Here is a 16328-nt window from a genome sequence, read left to right as displayed (position 1 = left end):
CAGTTCTCTTTCTGTTTAAATATCACATTTTGGAGAACCAGGTCTTGTGTGTATGTGTGTGTGTGTGTGTGTGTGTGTGTGTGTGTGTGTGTCCCTAAGCAAGAGTAATGATAGTCTTTTCTACCTGAGACAACCAGGAATGGGAAAATCAAATGACACAACTGGCCAAAGTCTTAGAGAATATCAGGGTGGAAGCTGAGAAGACCCAGATCATATGATCATATATCAAGTTCAAAGAACAGGACAAGAGTTAAACCAGAAGAAAACAGTCTAGAGGCTCATTATTCCTCCACTTTCTCTTTGGTTTTCACTGTCTTCCCATCAATTTTCTTTCCTGGAATAGACACTGAGGGAAGTTGGGAAAATCCTATTTGCTTGGAGGGCCTGGGCCTAGGACTCCAGGCAGAGGAAATCCAGGTACCTCCAGATGCAGGGACTTTGATCGTTGATCCCCTGTGACCTCTGAGTTCTGGTTCAATTTCAGGAAGTGTCACAGAGACTCTGTAAGATTGAAGACTATGGACAGGGTTAACACATTTTGCAGAGTGGCTCAAGCTACAGTTACTGATTAGAAGATATACCTTTGTACCTATGGAAATTTTTTTTTTGCAAAAAGCATTATATTCTTAAGCTCAAAGGCTGGAATCATTGTGGGAACAAAATAATTAAGTGACTCATGAGGATAGGGCTATGTATGATTATCAGCACCACAGAAATTAAGGGAGAATGTGATTTTTTATAATAATTTTTAGTATGTTATGTTAGTCACCATATCCTTAGTTTTTGATGTAATGCTCCATGATTCATTATTTGCATATAACACCCAGTGCTCCATGCAATTTGTGCCCTCCTTAATACCCATCACCAGCCTATCCCGGTCCCCCACCCCACTCCCCTCTGAAACTCTGGGAAACAAACTGATTTTCTTTTCTTTTCTTTCTTTCTTTCTTTCTTTCTTTCTTTCTTTCTTTCTTTCTTTCTTTCTTTCTTTCTTCTTTCTTTCTTTCTTTCTTCTTTTTCTTCTTTCTTTCTTTTCTTTTCTTTTTTTTTTTTTTTGATGTTGATCACCTTAGGACAACCAACCAGACATCCAAACCTAAAAACTTTCTCTTTATAGCAAGCAGGTTGATTGTCTAAGGCAAAAACCTCTAACTTAATTTTTGTTTAAAAGATCTCTTAGTTCAGACCACCATTGGCCATGTAGAATATTTGCATAGCTTTTTTTTTTTGCCTTAGGATTTATTCCATGTAGAAGATCTCCCAATTTAAGATGTAGCAATTCTTTGGTACCTGAAAAGCAAAGAAGTTCTCCATTTTAATCTGATAATTTTGGGCTTCACAGTTCATTACGAGAACCAAACTCAAGGGTTTATGTATCGACAGATGGCATGATTATACTCATTAAATGTGTTGCACTCCTATAGATTTTCCTTAAACTCAGACTTGTCAACTTATATGTGATGGAGTAAGCCCAGGGATAAAACAGAAGGGAACCAGTGAGTATGTGCCTTTCTTAAAAGAACAGAATAAAATGTATATTTTTATAATAAGCTACACAATGTGTATTCCCATTCACTGAAGAGGTAATGCCATATAAACATGCAGGGGGGCAAAGGGGAGGTTTGAAGATGCCCTTGTGTCATTGACCTTGAAAGGGAGTAAAATGAGACCTGGAATTTCAATTGTTTACTTAGTAGTTAGCCTTTCTTCTATTAAATATTTACTTACGATATTTGTAGACCTGTGTTCAGGATCAGAAGATTAAATCATCTGACCAGAGTTACAGCCAGGGCTGTGATTATGAGTAGGCTATATGGGATTGTGTAATTTGAATCCCCAGCCTCACTATCAGATAAAATGGAGTAAAAGCTACACTACTTCCAGGATAGCTTCAGCCTTCTCCTCCAGTGGAGGGAATGTATATTCACTGGCAAGACAAGACAGACTAGAACAAGCACAATAAAACAAGTATTAAAAATTCATGAAAAAATGAACTCAATCTGAGTAAGTCTTATGAGACTCAAAGGAATTTGACCACAGCCTGGAAGGATGGGATTAATTTTAACACTTAGCACCCAGACGGTGAACTCTTCCAACACATAACAAGCTCCTAAAGGGCAAGACTTAGGACAACGTTACTACTTTACTGTGTCTGGTTCATGGTCATTGTTTGTTTTAGTAATAGTGCTTTTGATTCCAACTAACAGAACACTCAATTTAGCTGACTTAAACAATAGGGACAAATATATTAGCTCACGTCTATGGGTCATGTGGCTCCAGAGTTGGTCATTCAGTGTCTCAACAATCCAACAAGTACCTAGTTGTTTTTTTTTTTCCATCTTTCACTTTTACCATCTTCATTAATTTGATTAGAACACTGCATTATCACTTTCAGTGGAAGAAAAGAGACTATTTATTCCTGTATTTCTATATAAGGTTATGGAATTTTCATGGAAAACCACCAGCAAGCTTGTCCCTCACAACTCATTGACTAAAATTGGGTCAAAGACTTCTGTCAAACCAATGATTGTTAATGGAAAAGGGATAACCCCGGTTGGGTGCAATAAATCAGGATTTGCCTCTGAGCTGTATAGTGAAGGAGTGAAACAAAATCAGGTATTCTTGTTGGGTAGGCAACCAATAGTGCTTGACCCATTGTCCAACATATTAAATTTGAACTGAGGTGGAATAGTGTATCTAGATAGAAAGTGCAGCATTAGCAAAGATAAAGAGAGCTCCCATGTTACCCTTGTTGGATGATTCCCAGCACTTCCTCACTGTCTTCAATCTCTTCCCCTCCAATCTATCTTCCAAACAACTTTCAGAATGATCTTTTTAAAATGCTAAACAAGTTGTTCTCTTGCTCTCAAAAATAAAAAAGTACTGCAAAAAAGCTTGAACATAGGTTTTCATTTCTAGTCCAATATTCTTTTCTACAAACTATGATGCTTACTTAATTTTACATTTTTATAGTAGAACCGTAGCAGGCTGTTTTAGTCTATCCTGGTTGCTATAACAAAAAATATCATAGACTAGGTATCTTATAATAGCAAACATTTATTATTCATAGTTTTGGAGGTTGGAAAGTCCAATATCAAGATGCTGACAGATTTGGTGCCGATGAGACCCGACTTCCTGGTTCATACATGACCATCTTCTCATGCATCCTCACATGGCAGAAAGGCTTAGGGACCTCTCTGGGGCCTCTTTTATAAGGGCACTAATCCCATTCATGAGGGCTCTGCCTTCCATGACCCAATCACCTCCCAAAGTCCCTACCTCCTGATGCCATCACACTGAACATTAGATTTTCAGCATAAGAATTTTGGGAGACACAAATGTTCAGACCATAGTGCATGCCAAATTACAAGAGAAAAAAGAGTTTTACAAGCAAAATATAGTGTAATCTATACAGAATTAGACCTGATATAATTTAATAGTTATACACTGTGCATCACTTCCAAGTGGGCCCTTTAATAGTGCAACATAGGAAGGGGCATACACTGAGAAGATGTCACATTTGTTGTTTTAAAACCCAAACATAAAGAGACTCTACTCTGCAAAGGGATTTTAGAACCAGTCCCATCATCATAGTAGGAACACGGTATGTGTGGTGGAGGAAAGGGCTGATGTCCCCAGTGCAAAAACAGAGAGGAGGTTTCTGGACGGAGATGATAGTCACAGGATCAGACAGATAGCCATTCCCATGGCTAATGAGTCAAGATTCAAAAATTGTTTGCTTATAAGCTCTTTATTTTGAAATAATTACAGATTCATAAGAAGTTGTGAAGATAGTACAGAAAGGACCTGGGTACACTTCATCCAAATTCTTCGTGGTTACATTATATATAATTGTAGCACAATATCAAAACAATAATTTTACATGTGCATGTAGTTTTATGTCATTTTTTCACAAGTGCGGATTTGTGTAACTACCACAGAAGCAAGATAGAGAATTATTCCACCGCCACAAAGATTTCTGTCATGGTTCTCCTATTAAGTTACATCCAGCCTCTCCCTTCTTCCAAGATCCCTAAGTCACTAGTGGCAACCACGAATTTCTTTTCCATTGCTGTATTATGTTATTTCAAGAAGGTTATATAAAAGAAATCATACATGATGTGACCTTTGCTACTGGCTTTTTTTTCCCCCCACTCAGCATAATGACCTTGAGGTCCATCCATGCTATTTCATGTATCAGTAGTTCTTTCATTTTTGACACTGAGTAGTAGTCCATGGTGTCTTATTCTGCTCAGTCTGCTATAATGGATGGAATTTCAGACTGTGTGGCTTAAATAACAAATTTATTTCTCACAGTTCCAGAGACCAGGAAGTCCAAAATCAATATGTTAGCCTGTTTGGTGTCTGGTTAGAACTCTCTTCCTGCTTTGCAGATGGATGTCTTCATGCTGAATCCTCAAATGACAAAGAGAGGAAACAAGGTTCTGGTCTTCTTCTGCTTCTGCTTCTGCTTCTGCTTCTATCAATTAATTAACAAATAGTATATTATCAGTTTCAGAGCTAGAGTTTAGTGATTCGTCAGTTACATACAACACTCAGCACTCATTACAGCAAGTTCCCTCCTTAATGTCCGTCACCCAGTTACCCCAACCCCCTATCCACCTCCCCTCCAGCAGCCCTGTTGGTTTCCTAGAGTTAAGAGTCTCTTATGATTTGTGTCTGGTCTCTTCTTAAAAGGGTATTAATCCCTTCATAAGAACTCTGCCTCATTACCTAATTGTTTCCCAAAGGCTATATCCAAGTACCATTACCATGGGGATTAGGATTTCAACATATGTATTTTAGGATGGATGCGAGTATTCAGTCCATAGCACATGGTATAGATGTACCACATACAACCACTCAGCTATTAAAGAATATTTTGGTTGTTTCCAGATTGGAGCTATTATAAATAAAAATGCTATAAACTATCATGTAAAGGTTTTTGTTCAGAAAAAAAAAGTTTTCATTTCTGTAGGATAAATGCCCAGGAACACAACTGCTTGTTCATAAGGTTGGTGTGCATTTAGTTTTTGTTTTTTTTTTTTTTTTGAAACTGTAAAGTGTTTTCAAGAGTGGCTGTGCCATTTTACATTCACACCAAAACTTATAAAAGGTCTACTTTTTCTGCATGATTATCAGCACTTGGTATTGTTATCATTTTTTTTTGTAGTTATTCTAATAGGTGTGTAGTGGTATCTAATTATGGTCTTAATTTACATTTCCCTAATGACTAGTGATGTTGAACATCTTTATGTGCTTAATTACATTGTATATCTTCTTTGGTGAAAATATGTCTTTTGCCCATTTTCTAATTGGATAGTTTTATTATTGTTGAGTTTTGAGAGCTATTTATATATTCTATGTATGTAGTTTCCAAATATTTTCTCCAATCTGTAGCTTGTCTTTTTAATTCTCTTAACAGGATTTCACAGAGCAAACATTTCTAATTTTGAAGTTCAATTTATCATTTTTTAATAATATTTTTTATTATGTTAGTCACCATACAGTATATCCCTAGTTTTTGATGTAAAGTTCCATGATTCATTACTTGCATATAACACCCAGTGCACCATGCAATACATGCCCTTCTTAATACCCATCACCAGCCTATCCCAATCCCCCACCCCCCCTCCCCTCTGAAGCCCTCAGTTTGTTTCCCAGAGTCCATAGTCTCTCATGGTTCATTCGCCTTTCTGTTTACCCCCCCTTCTTCTTCCCTTTCTTCTCCTACAGATCTTTGTATATCTTATGTTCCATAAATGAGTGAAACCATATGATAATTGCTTTCTCTGCTTGACTTATTTCGCTTAGCATTATCTCCTCCAGTCCCGTCCATGTTGCAGCAAATGTCGAGAAATCATTCTTTTTTATGGTTGAGTAATATTCCATTATATGTATATATCTGGATTAATAAGATGTGGTCCATATATACAATTTATCATTTCTTTAAATGGAATTGTCTTTTCGTGTCATGTCTAAGAACTCTTACTCAAACCTTATGTCCAAGATTTTCCCAATATTAACTTCTAATTTTTTTTATAGTTTTATGTTTTACCTTCTATGGTCCATGTTGAGTTGATTCATGCAAAAGAAAGATATGAGATTTAGGTCAAAGTGTTTTTTTTCTTTGTTTTTGTTTCATTGTTTTCTTTTGCCTGTGAATGCTCAATTGTTCCTTCTGTTTAATATCCTATCTCTCCATTGCTGAGTTTCTTTTGCATATTGCATTTGTAAGTACTCCTTATATATTAGGATATTAATAATCTCTTATACAGATTGAGTGCTAAAAATCAGTTGACTGTACTTGTGTGCAGCTATTTATAGGTTTTCTGTTTTGTTCTTTTGATCTATGTGTCTATCCCTCCACAGATACCACACAATCTTAATTACTATAGCTATGTAAGAAGGTTTGAAATTGAGTAGAGTAATTCATCCTTCCTATTTTTTTCCTTAAAATTGTACCAATTCTAGCTTCTTTGCCATTCTATATAAGTGGAAGAATAGTTTTGTCTATAGCTACATAAAAACTTGTTGATATTTTGATAAAAAATTATGTTAAACCTGTTTACAAGTTTGGGACAACTGGCATCTTTACTATTTCTCTTTTGATCCATGTGTACACTTTTCCTCTCTATTTAGAATCTCTTTGATTTCTTTTATCAGCACTTTTTTAGTTTCCCCCATACCATTCCTGCACACATTTTGCTAGATTTACACACAAGTATTTTATTGTTGATTGTAGTTAGCAGGAGAAATAGGGAAGTTTATATCTAGCACATCCTCCCAGTAGCGGAAGTTCCCAGATATTGTTCTTTGAGAAACATGTAAGCAATATATAAGACTGAAAAATCAATGAATAAAAGCAATATGTGGACATCTATACTGGATGACACCAAACTGTATGGGAAAACAGCAGCATAGGATTTTTCAGAGACAATCTTTGTTGTTCAAGCCTACATGACTACATAAGATTTTGAGTGTGTGTGTGTGTGTGCACAAAACTTGACATATTATCTTTTTCACTTTACAATGTACTTTGGAAAATATTTCCAGACCAGTAGTAGAACTGCCCCACTTATTTTTAGCTGGTTTCACAGTATTTCATAGCACGGGTCCGGATCACTTACCTTTAATTGTCAAATCCCAAAGCCCCCCCAAACTTAGTATTACCCCAAATTTTGATACCCAAACTATCTAGCAACAAACTCACTTGAGTTGATATGAGAATACTTATCTCTTTGGTAATCTCACTTAGTTTCATGGAGTATGCTTCAGAAGTATGAATATATTATATTGCTGGGTTCTCCTCAGTGTCTGCTAGAAATGGGAGTATATATCATACTTGGGTTGTATTACTTTACTAAAATAAAAAAGGAGAATCTGCGTTCTTTTTTTTTTTTTTTTAATAGGATGTGGAGCCCACTGTGGGGCTCGAACTCACAACTCTGAGATTAAGACCTGAGTTGGGATCAAAAGTCAGATGCTTAACTGACTAAGCCACCTAGGAGCCCCAAAAAGGAGAATCTGCATTCTGAATCAAAATTGGCCCTAAGGATTCTGGATAAGAGAGTGTAGACATTTATCATGTTTTATTAAACCTGCTCCTATTGATGAACATTTTAATCGTTTCCAATATTTGTTCTTACAAACAATGCTAATACATACATGATTTCATGCTTGTGTGAGTTATCTGTAAGGTAAAGTCTTCAAAGAAGACTTCCATGGGCCAAAGTATTTGAGTATTTATAATTGTGCTCAGTTTGACCAAACTGCTCTTGTGCTCCCACCAGCACTATAAGAGTATCAGTTTTCTCTGTCTGTGGGCTTTTCGTATCTACAGAGTGCAATCAGCTCTCAGTCAGCCAGTGCTTCATTAGCTGAAACTCTCCATCATCCAGGGCCCTACTCTCCTGGATTGATTGGACTTGGTGACAGTGAGACCCACAAGGGTTTAATGACGAGAAGTGTAACTGGTGCTGAGGCTTGTTTGAGCATCAGGTGGAGTTGACTGCAGCCTCACTCTTGGAAAACAGGCAGCTGGTATACTAGATGAGGCTTACTGCCGAAGTCATGAGACTGATCTTTTAAACAAGCCAGATTCTAGGCAGTGATAACACTGTGCGTCACAAGGTTTGCCTGAAGGGAGATGACTGTGTCATTTATTGTTTTAGCAACTGCAAGGTTACCCTGGTCATTGAATCAGAACACAAGTCATTACTCGTCTAGACAACAAAGCTTATCATTAAAGGAACATGGTGTCAGGAAAGGATCTGCGTTCAAATCCTGCCTTTGTTTCCTAGTAGCTGTATTAATTTAGGCAAGTCACTTGACTATCCAGAGATTTGGTTTTCTCACCTGTTTAATTAGAATAATAATACATTATGATTATGATTAAGTGAGATGAATGTATTTTAGATATCTGGCATGTAGTAGGTACTCAATAAATGACTAGTTTAATTTTGAAGTTCTGAGCTAAGAGGCTCTAGATGCCTGTTAATTTTTAAAATCTCAGAATTTTTGAAATCTTACAGATAGGCCCTTCATTAGATCTTTTAAAAAGGTTGGTTTGAACAAGCTTCAGTATAAATGAGCGAATCTTAAGGAGACTCTTCCGGGTTGTGTTATAAATAAACTCATTATTTTCAAAGTTTATTCAGGACAGGAAACAAATATATAACATCAGAAATTTAAAAGTGGTAAATAATATATATGGACAGGACATTTATAAATTATAAGAGATATTTAGTTAAATTTTATACTAACAAATTTGAGTAGCTCACACAATGAATACTTTTTTTAAGAAAATATATTTGACAAAGTTTAATTATAAAGAAGTAAAATATTTAAATAACACAATACTCACAAAAGATAAGAATGAATTGAACCTATTGATATGTTAAAGGTATGATATAATATGTCCCATAAGGGTTTTTCCAAGACTCAAGAGTGGTTCAACATTAAGAAGTTATTAATCAACATTTATTGCAATAAGAGAGAAAGGAAAAAATAGGTTTGAACTATCTGATAGGTTGCTATAAGTCTGTTAATAAAATTAAATACCTACTCTTGAATCAAAAAAATTAGTATATTAATCATTAAGGAGAATAATACTTCTGTAGCATGATAAAGTATGTGTCAGAATCTAACAGTAAATATCATGCCTCCTAATCACTATCATACTGAACATTTGCCACCTGCAGCAATTGTTCTAAGTACTTGTACATGTATTAGCTCACTTAATGCCCAAAACACCCCTAGATAGGTAGTGTTATTTTCCTCTTTTTACAGATAAGAAAATTGAAGAACAAAAATGTGATGCAATTTCATCAAAATCCTACATTAGGAAACAATAGAGGTGTCCTTTGAACTCAGACAGACTGGCTTCCAAGTAGGCTTTACCATGCAATAATCTTTTATGAGTATTACACGCAACTTCCACTAAAATCCAGTACAAGAAACTTATTAGGTGCCTGGTGTCAATATTAATAAAAAATATTTTGGGAAGATTAGAGCAAAATGCAATAAGATCACATGTGTGCATATATACCTTCATTCTTGTAATTCATATATAGTATATATGTCTCAATCTCATTCAAAATAGCAATTGAATTTTATTTATTTTCTTCTCTAAAAAGATTTTTTAATTTATTTTTATTCTTATTTTTTAAATTTAAATTCAATAGCCAACATATTTACTTATTTTTAGAGAGAAAGAGAGAGAGAGCAGGGGGAGGAGCAGAGGGAGAGAATTTCAAGCAGACTCCCTGCTGAGCATGGAGCCTGACAAGGGGCTCAATCCCATGACCCATGAGATCATTACCTGAGCCAAAACCAGGGGTTGAACATTCAACCAACTGAGCCACCCAGGCACCTCATAGCAATAGAATTTTAAAATGCATGATTATTAACAAACAAGAAAGATGCAAAATTTTGACTTTGATGAAGAAAACCACAAAATTGTACCCAAGTGTACAAAGGAAAACTTAATATATTTACTTATAATGTTACTAGATAATAAAACTTGGTATCTATTATATAGTTCTTGCAAAAAATAAATTTAATCCTTTCCCAATCAAAATTTCTAGTTGCCAAGTTGTTTATTTACATAAATAAATGCACAATAATATCTAATAAACACCTGGGATAGAATATAATGGTGTTGGGAACTGTGCAGGATGACTTAGGGGATTGTTCTACCAGAGATCTGCTACAAAGATACAGAAAATAGAATAGAGAGATAGTGGCATGGATACAGATAGAAACAGATAAATTGAAAGGAAAGAACAGAATATACAGAAAGAGACTTTTCTGTATACAAGAAATTGGCCTATGATAACACCAGTCTTTCAAAATTCCTGGGGAAAGAGGGGCAATTTGAAAAATGGGGAGACAAATGGACTCAGAAAACAAAGTCAAATCCATTTATCGCACCTTCAGTTAAGATGAATTCCAGATGGATATAAAATATATATCTAAAAAAACAAATATTATAAGCCATATCATGAAGATGTGGAGATATATACAGACATCTAAGAAGTCTTGAAGGCGATACCACAAACTGAGACCTGCTTAGTACTGTCAATGGATGCATTCAGCTTGGCCAGGGGAGGGAGTTCAAGGAAGAAGGGAAGGAAGGAAGGAAGGAAGGAAGGAAGGAAGGAAGGAAGGAAGGAAGGAAGGAAAGAAGGAAGGAAGGAAGGAGTGTGGGAGGGAAGGAAAGAAGGAAGGAAGGAAAGATAATAAAAAAAAAAGAATTGAGGTGGAAGCCTCAAAGACACATCATTTCTGATTGTCTCAGTAATAAAATATTAGGAGGTCTTACATATAGTCCCTTTACACATATCTGTTACCTTCTTGACTCCTGAAGGCATTTGATTTTGTGTGACTCTCTTCCTAATCATAAAGAAATAGATGTAAATATTTTAGTTCAAACCATGTGTGTATGTAAATATGAAATAAAATGATAAAGTTAGAAGACAAATAGCACTCAGTAAAATCTTTAACGTGAATGACAAACTGAGTGGTAATATCCTTAATATATAAAAATCAATTTGCAAAAGTTAAAAAAACTCAATACAGTAATGGGTGAAGAATACAAGCAGATACAAAGGTATATGGAAGACAATATAAACAAAGAAATTTCGCAGCACAAGCGCTCTAAGAGATGAGTATATGATTATTTGGTGAGAGCTGAAATATTAGTGATCTTCCATATTAGCAAGTGCAAGGGAGAAATAGGCACCTCCAGATATTGTTGATGGGGTTATACATTTGTATGTTTTTTCTATATACAACTTGACAACATATGTCAAAATATAAAATATGCATACCTTCTGACTCAATAATCCCACTTCAAGAAAAATTCATTTAATCAACTAATAGATATTGAGATTGTATTACATGATAAATACTACAGTATATACTGGGGATAAAAAGATGGACAAGTTCTTTAAGCCTCCCTTCTTCTCACATGAATTGTCCATTTTCTTGGGAATATATCCTTAGTAGATGATTGAACAAATATACAAATATATAGGTGCAAGGGTACTTTTCCCATATGCTTGATGTAGCTAAATTTAAAACTCAAATGCCATCAATAATATGGATTAGATAAATTAATTATTTCATATTCCAGAAATGACCACTATGCAGCCATTTATAAGGTGATAGCAGAGCCAAATTATTTGACATAGAAAATGTCCATGATGTATTACTAAGGGAAAATGCAGATTATAGAACTGTACAGCAGGGTCTATCTACCAATTGAAAAGAATTATGCCTAAATATTATAGCTAGTGACCTCTAGATGGTAGAATTATAGACAGTTTCATTTTCTTTTTACTTAGGTGCATTTTCTGTAATGAAAATAATTATATGTGTTAAATATTGAAGTGAAAACTTCATTCCACTAACGTTACTCTCATATAATAAATCACCCACTTTTTTCCTGTTACATAATGTCTTCCTTTTAGAGATCTGTTAGGTACTCAGCTGGCCGTCTCCAATGTGGTGGAACAGAGAGAAGTAGTGTGTCCTTCCACCAGACCGGAGGTAGGCCAGGGCGATGAGGACAGATCATGCCTGAGCTCGATGTGCAGGCTGGCATCAGAGCGTGCAAATTGGAGTAGGGCAAAATTTCAAGGCTGATGGAAAAATCTATTGCCCAAGGAGATAGAGATCCCTGGTTCTTTGAATGACAATGCCAAATATCAGCAGTCCAGAAGCCTGAAATTTCCAGGAGAGCCTCATAACAGTCCAGATTTTTTTAGGCTGGAAAGGATTTGTGGAAAGGAATTAGCTCAACAACTTGGCTTCATCCTTAAGAAACCTGAGGCTCAGTGAAGACAGAGGGTGGAAAGGGCATGGGAATAACAGTCACCATGTATTAGTATTGTGAACTTTATGTTCCCTTCAAAACTATCATGCTGTTACTATTTTCGGCATACACAGAAAATAAAACAGAATGGGTAGAGAGTTGTTTGAGGCTACAAAGTTAGCAAGACAGGCAGCCCCATCTGCCCCCACAACTGGTGCCCTTTAATCTACCCCCCCAACCACAAAGGTCACTGGGGACAGAGAGAGGAGATGACTGACTCCCAAACCAAAGCTCCCCTGAGGGCTCGGTGCTTTGACCACAGGGGCTTCAGACCTATGCAGTGGGTTCTGCTTTCTCCTGGACATTCTCCGGGAGCGTCCAGTCCCAGCACAAATTGGATCGGAGGGCCAGAGTCTCTGACACATCTGATTCCATAGACGCACATATCCCCTGGAGCTGCTACAGCCAGGTTGCTGGGGAAAGGCCCTTTTCCTCAGTGTCCTTCCCTGTCCCCTTCTCTGGAGAGTCTACCTACAACAGTCAGGGCATGGACTCAGACAGAATGAGAGCTCCCGTGGAGTCTTCCAGTCATGATTGTGGTTTTATCAGTTCAAGTTAGGGATTCTCAACCTCGGCACTATGGACATTTTGGGCCAGGTGATTCCTATTGCTGGGGGCTTTCCTCTGCATTATGGGGGTGTTCAGCAACATTGCTGGTCTCTACCCATTAGATGCTAGTAGCTCCCTCCTCCAAGTCCAGGTCATCACCGTAAAAACGTCTCCAGACATTTGCTCTGAAGGCAAATCTCCCCGAAGTGAGAACACTGGTTTGGAGAAATGTCCACACTCTTTCTCCTCCCCAAACACCCTTAAAAAAACTAAATGAAAACCTAGGAAGGAGAATCACACACCTTTTCTGGAGGCTAATTAGGCCCTTATCTGCCTCTTGTGTGCGTATGGAGATGCCCAAATAGTGAGGGTTTTACCTGATTCAGTGAGGTAATGCCCCTCCTTTCCACTTTTTAGGCTGCCTTTACTTATTTCCTTACCATTCATCTGCCTCTTGATGTTTTTATTTTCTGAGCTTTTACATGGAGAAGACCCTTGTTTAGAATTTTTTAATTCTGTCAGCCATTGCTTCCTAGATTCCTTTAAATCTTTTCTGTACCCCTCCTGTTACCCTTCCGTCCTGTTTCCCAGCCAGTTTTGTCATTCTTCGTAAAGACAGAAGGCTGGCTGAGGTAGAGTTCGGGGGCCTGCGTCAGGTCTGTGCCCCTTCTTTGTCATCCTTTCATTGTCTCATAGTCTCGAACAACTCACACAACTCACATACCCTCTCTGAGACTCAGTTCCTCATCTATAAATAGGGGGAGGCTTGCCCGCCTTTCTTACCTCACTAGATTGTATTAAGGGTCAAATGATGGAATAGATGTGAAAGTGCTTTGCAAAGAATAAAGGGACATAATTTATTAAAATTATCATTATTATGACCAATTGCCCACATCATTTAAGTTACAGATGGGACAGATGAGCTTTTTATCACGTGGCCTCAGCCTATCTCTTCAGCCTTGCTTGGCACAGGGAAGACACACTTGCCTGGAGTCTGGGAGCTGGCTCTATGACCTAGATTTGCCCTGTGTTTGTCACTGCCCTTCTTTGAACTCCAGGTTTCTTGTCTAGTTCAAGCAGAGGATTTGGCTGGATACCCTGATGTCCCTCCCCTCTTTCTCCCTAGCAGACTAATCTGTGGGATGAGGTGTTGCCTCCACGGCAGTGATTAGAGTAACTGGCCTCTTCCAGTTTACCTCAATTTTTATTCTGTCTTCTAAACTGCATTTGGGATGCTGACACCTGGAATAACACTGAGCATTTTTCTAGGAGACCCTCGAAGAGGAGAAGGATCACCTCAGAATTCCCTCAGGAGAATTTTTCAAATTATCCAATTCCATATTCACTTCTGACCTCTTGGATGGCAGCATACTTCAAGTTCCACTAAACTAGAATACTGTATGGAAGCAAGATAAGAGGACCACCCCCAGGAGTTTCTACAGGATTATGTGGGAAGTAAGTAGAAGCCCGCTAGGACAGTAGGTGGAAGGTGTGCCCACTGTAAGCTCACTAATGCCCTTAGGATGTAAGAGCAGGAGCTAGGGGCTGGCTGGGCTGAGCTCAAGGGGTTGGTGGAAGGTCAGACCCAATCCTCAGCCCAGTGCTGCTCAAAGACCTTTCTGAGTTGATAGAAATATTCTGATCTACATTTTCTTTTCTTTATTTTTTTAGCAGCCCTCTTGAGGTGTAATTGATACACACAACGGTATATGTTTAATGTGCACAATTTGAGAGTTTGAATGTATAAAGATGTTCATGGTACCATCACCACAATCCAGGTGTTAAAACACCCAGCACCTCCTAATGAATGTTACCTGGGTCTTTTTTTTCTTTTCTCTTTCTTTTCTTTCTCCTCTTTCTTTCTTTATCCTCTTCCTTTCTTTCTTCTCTTTTCCTTCCTTCCTTCCTTCCTTCCTTCCTTCCTTCCTTCCTTCCCTTTCTTTCTCTCCCCTCTCCTCCTCCTTCTTCTTCCTCTTCTTTATTTTTATTATTATTATTTTTGTGCTAACAACACTCTAAATTAAATCTACTTTTTTAATAAAAATTTGAGTGCATAATACTGTACTGTTAGCTACAGACCCTGTGTTGTGCCACAGTTCTCTAGAACTTATTGGTCTTGCACAACTGAAACTTTGTATCCAATGAGCAACATTGGTTCATGTGCCCCTCCCCCCAGCCTCTGACAACCACCATTCTACTCCTTGCTTCTATGGGTTTTGACTATTTTAGATATCCCATGTAAGTGGAATAATGTAGTATTTGTCCTTCTGTGGTTGGCTTATTTCAATTCACTAATGTCCTCCAGCTTCATCCATGTTATCATTAATGATAGGATCTCCTACTTTTTAACAGTCTGAAAAATATTCTATTGTACTTATATACTGCATTTTCTTTATCTATTCATTTGTAAAAGGACATTTGTGTTGTTTCCATGTTTGGGCTATTGTACCCACTGGGCACATGTGATATTGGGTATTTGAAATATGACTGCTATGACTGAGGAACTGGATTTTTATTGTATTGAATTTTGATTAATTTTATTTAAATTTAAATAACCACATGTGTGTGTCAAAATTATATTCAACTTTCTGGATACCAGGGGCCAAAGGTGCTCAGTGAAGGGGGAGGATGCCATCAATGCTGTCACTGAAGGTTGGGATTCATGTCAGTCAGAGAAAGCAGTGAGATGCCAACTGGCATAGAGCTCCTAGAACACTCATGAGAAAGAAAATTCCTACCTAAGCGTATATTTTCCTACTGCAGTGACATTTATTCATATCTCCTTTTATCTAGTCCCTATAATATACCAAATCTACAAATGAAAACAAAAAAGCAAATCCATCAGATCCATCCTAGAGATCAGTGTGGAAGGAAGGAAAGAGGGCATTAGAGCATCTAGCCTAGTCTCCTGGTTAAGCTAGAAGAGAAAAAACCTGGAGTTCAAAGAAGGAAAGCGACCAGCAAGTGTAGGTCACAAATTCATGCCTCTAAACTGCCAGCCAGTGTGTTTTCCCTCATCTCCAACTTCAGATGCAAATAGCAGAGCATCATGTAGAGAGATGTGTGCTGTCAGAAGCACTGTCAGCTCCCAGTATTAAATAAATTGACCTTCTGGAATCTAAGGGTATGAAAAGAGAGGGGAAAAGAACTAAAAAAAAGAGGGGGGTAAGAAATTGGATTAAGGGGCACCTGGGTGGTGCAGTCGTTAAGCATCTGCCTTCAGCTCAGGGCATGATCCCGGCATTCTGGGATCGAGCCCCACATCAGGCTCCTCTGCTGGAAGCCTGCTTCTTCCTCTCTCACTCCCCCTGCTTGTGTTCCCTCTCTCGCTGGCTGTCTCTCTCTGTCAAATAAATAAATAAAATCTTTATAAAAAAAAAGAAATTGGATTAAAAAAAAG

This window comes from Ursus arctos, unplaced genomic scaffold, assembly GCF_023065955.2.
Source record: "Ursus arctos isolate Adak ecotype North America unplaced genomic scaffold, UrsArc2.0 scaffold_9, whole genome shotgun sequence".
Taxonomy (NCBI): domain Eukaryota; kingdom Metazoa; phylum Chordata; class Mammalia; order Carnivora; family Ursidae; genus Ursus; species Ursus arctos.
The sequence above is the reverse complement of the archived record's forward strand: the minus strand, read 5'-3'. Positions refer to the sequence as shown.